The 4,177-nt window shown below is 41.3% G+C and overlaps 1 long non-coding RNA gene across 1 annotated transcript in view; it reads right to left on the bottom strand.

Moving 5' to 3' along the window:
• Positions 1-560: 560 nt before the first annotated feature.
• Positions 561-4,177, bottom strand: part of LOC109968580 (uncharacterized) — a 6,724-nt gene continuing 3,107 nt past the window's right edge. The window contains exon 3 of the long non-coding RNA XR_002276124.1: positions 561-2,388. This is a non-coding gene — a long non-coding RNA (uncharacterized LOC109968580). The remainder of the gene's footprint in view (positions 2,389-4,177) is intronic.

The following is a 4,177-nucleotide window of genomic DNA, read 5'->3' on the forward strand; positions in this document are numbered from 1 at the left end:
TCCTGTTACTGTGCCTTATCCCCATTGCAGGAGCACCTGCACACACACCCAAGTGACACCAGAACCAACCATCCACCCTGTCAGCTCTACTAGCATTCACCTCTCTCCAGCTCATTGTTATTGTCAATAAAGACTCCTACGTACAATCTGATACTGGCCATTTAATTGGGTTCATCTTCATTAGTGGGGTGTAGTCTTCATACCAAACTGATATTGTGTCTCTGTGCTGTTCAACACAAAAACTGAGTGGCCCATTCAACAATCATGTCATGATCATTTCAGCCTCTTCTGCATATCCACATTGTGCAATATTTAACCTCTTTCTCATGCATTACTGCTTGGCAGATCATTTATGCTACTGCTCGCTGACATCATTTCCCATCTACCGGTGTCCCATTTTTGCCTTCCAGCATCTTAAAAATCATATATATATATATAGATCAGGAAAATCACATTTGTTTTTAAAGTAGTCAGTCTGTGATGAGCTCAGAGCTACAAATCTTTATTACAGAGAGATCCAGTGACTGAAGAAAGGCACTAAAATTAAAATATGTTTGGGACTGTACTGTGCCGATTAATTTTAATCTCACACTCTAAATGCAAACTTTTAGAGGAAAGCGGCAAAAGTTTATTACAGTGCTAATTGAAGTGCAGTAGATTCCAGCATCTTTACTTATTGATGTTCAGTTTTTGTTGGTTTCCACTCAGTTAAATAGCCATTTTGCAACTGGAGCTACTTTGTTGTTGTGGCTGTGGACTGAATAAAATCATCACACAATCTGTTACTGACTCCTGTAAAAACAGTTGGACTGTAAAATTCCAAATTATTACACAATGAGATTGGCTTCTAAAAATCAATAAACATTTGAAAGAACAAATGACACTGGACCAATCATTCTCACTTCTCCAAACTCTTTGGACATGAAGTATGGTTCTTATTAGTGCTCTATACACATGTAGAGAACCTAGAATCATGATAGGCCATATTAGGGTGTAGGTTAATAGCTGTTCAGGAAAGGGGTTTCATGAGGGGTCAGTTGACTCTTCACTTTTATTTTTTTAGGAGCTTAAAATAGAAAAGGATCAGAGGTGAGTGTTCTAATTCTCAACCCTAGCAAAGAGCTTTTTCAGCTTGGTGTTAGAAGGAGGACAACACATCATTTTCAGGACCTGATACCTCCTCTGCATGCACCGGGGGAAGCCTGTGGTGAGGTGGCTGCTGGAGCATATCAGGGTTGGATCTGTCTTGCCAAGTGATACTTTTCCCACTGCTTGAACAGAGAAGATTCTGCCTGTGACATGTGGGTTTTTATACATCTGTGCATTTGGTGTTGTGTGTTTATTCGAAGACAAAACTTCATTTATGGATGATATATTTTGTTCATTGTTTTGAATGTTGACCTTTACAAGGAATTTGCTGGGTTTGAGGTATTAGCTGATTCAACCTTTGCAATCCTGCCTAAAGCATAGCGGTGGTGGTTAGATTGATTTGGTAGTGCATATCTCTTTGACAAATTGCTTTTTATCCTTTGTGGATCTGGAGGCTATCCATTCTTTTTTATATCTTTTTTAGATTCGCATCCCTTCATTTAGTAGCAAAGATGGAGAAACCATTTTTTTGCTCTGAGTGTCAATGCTGAAAATGTACTGTGATATTTTATTGGCATTGTAGAAGAAACAGACAGGTGGTCTAACACTAAGAGTTAATAGGTTTTTAAGAAAGGACCTGAGAAATGAAGGTGGGCCACATAAAATCTCTGCAATAATCCCAGTCTGCTCCACATACAGGACATAGTTTGACAATGTTTTTGCTAATGCTCACTCAAATCATTATAGGCATTTTCAGCTCAGAATACATTAAAAAAAAGGCCAGTCAGTTTGAGGACATGTAATACTCCTAAGAGCAGGTCACAAAAGCAAAGTAACATCTAATGATCCCATAAAGATTACATGTGACAGTAGCCCAACTTTAGTCACTAATGAAAAGGTGCTGACTGTAGCATCAGGTGGCTGTTACCCTAGCAAAGACCTCTGATTTATGTAAACTGAGGTGAGCAATGAGGTCTGATATACATAATGTTTATGGCTTTATGCTTGATGGTTTTATCATGACCTTTATAGGCATGACAGAGGCTTGAATGTGTAGGTGTTTATTCACCTGCACATATTATTCCAGACTCTACTTATGCCTGAACATATTGATGTATAGCAGCCTGGTAATGAATCTAATGTGACTCCATCACTGTTACACATATCCATCCATTAACAGGTCTGAAACAGCATTATTCAAAGTTCATCTTTTGTGTGTTGTCAGGAAGGTCGAAGACGGCTGAAGCACAGTCACTGGATTCATCAGTCTGTATAGTCACGTCGTGTAACACGGTGATCCTGCAGGACAGCAGAGCGTTAGAATGATGAGCTGCCATGATGTTACATACTCTCTGACAGTGATTGAAAATAGTATCAGTGAGCCAAAATATGTTTTCATTATCAACAAACCACTTCATCAAAGGCTCAATTTGGAGTGCACTTTTGTTAAATGGAGAAACCTCAGCAGAACCTGAGCAGGGTTTTTAGCAACTTTAGCAGCAACTTCAACTTTAATTCTGTTGTACTGAAACACAAGCTTGTCTTGCGGGCAGGTGAAACAGAAAACCTGAACATCACAACAGAACATGGAGGACTTGGATAGAAGATGTATAGAAAATTATAAAATAAAATGTTCAAACACTTTTCAGAACCTAGCACATAAGCTAATGTAAAATGCTATTGCTTTGCAGCCCTGTCACCATTCACTGTTAAAGTGGGTATAATCAATATTTTTTGAGTAACAGTATGTGAAGACAATGGGAAAGCTATGTGACAGAGGCTGTTCAGAGTAATGGACCTACAGAGAATTATCACCGGAATCTGCAGCTCCCTTCAGTTTCACTGAGGTTTAAAATGAGTTTAACCTCATGGTTTATCTGTCTGCACCACAAACCTTAGTTCTGGTTCAGTCTCACTGCTCTCGCAACAATGCTTTGTACTGAAGTGAATGTAACATCACAGAAGTATGAGCAGATTTGGAAGAGCAGAATCAGATTTAAGCTTGCAGTCCAGATCATGTGTGTGTTTGTTTCTGAGTATGTCTCTCAGCTTTCTCCGGGGGATTTGGTATGAAAATATGTTCCTGCCAAAACATTGAAAGCACACAAACCAAAATTTGAACATGATTCAGTTTGCAAGTTAGATTCTGAGAGCATGTAGGCATGGATTTTTAAGAGCATAACAGAGCACACATTTGACTACACACAGCAGAGATCATGTCAGAGCTGGTGATACCTTCAGTCAGAAGAGCTCAGTGAAACATACTGTATATGGTGAAACATGGTGTAGAGTTCTCAAAGGAGCAAGAGATGAGGTAACTTTCTGAATGAATCCTTAGTGTTCTGAACCTGTCATGAAGTGACCATTACAGATAACTTAATACACTTCTTCGCTGGATTCACCACAGTTTGTGGTTCTCAGAAGAACATAAACGCCATAGAAAGTAGCAGCCTTGTGTTCTACTGCAGGTTTGACAATCAACACTCCCCCCTCACCCTCCCCACCTCAGATCCAGAAGCTGTTCCCCCGACAATCACCACTCTTCCCTCCAGCCACCCACCTCTAATGATCTGTGAAAAGGATGTGCGTGGCCTCTTTAAAAGACAAAAGATCAGAAAGGCACCAGGCCCAGATGGTGTGACCCCCTCCTGCTTGAAAGTGTGTGCTGATCAGCTGGCCCCCATCTTCACACTCATCTTCAACAGGTCACTAGAGCTGTGTGAAGTCCCCTCCTGCTTCAAATGCTCCACCATCATTCCAGTCCCCAAGAAAACCCCCATCAGTGGACTGAACGACTACAGACCTGTCGCCCTGACATCTGTAGTTATGATGTCCTTTGAAAGACGGGTGTTGGTGAACCTGAAGGACATCGTAGACCCCATGCTGGACCCCCTGCAGTTTGCCTACCGGGCAAACAGGTCAGTGGACGATGCAGTGAACATGACACTGCATTACATCCTGCAACACCTCGACTCCCCAGGGACGTACGCACGGGCCTTCTTTGTGGACTTCAGCTTGGCATTCAACATCATCATCCCAGACATCCTCCACTCCAAATTGACCCAGCTCACTGTGCCTGCCCCCACCT

This window comes from Monopterus albus, unplaced genomic scaffold (assembly GCF_001952655.1).
Source record: "Monopterus albus unplaced genomic scaffold, M_albus_1.0 scaffold154.1, whole genome shotgun sequence".
Taxonomy (NCBI): Eukaryota; Metazoa; Chordata; class Actinopteri; order Synbranchiformes; family Synbranchidae; genus Monopterus; species Monopterus albus.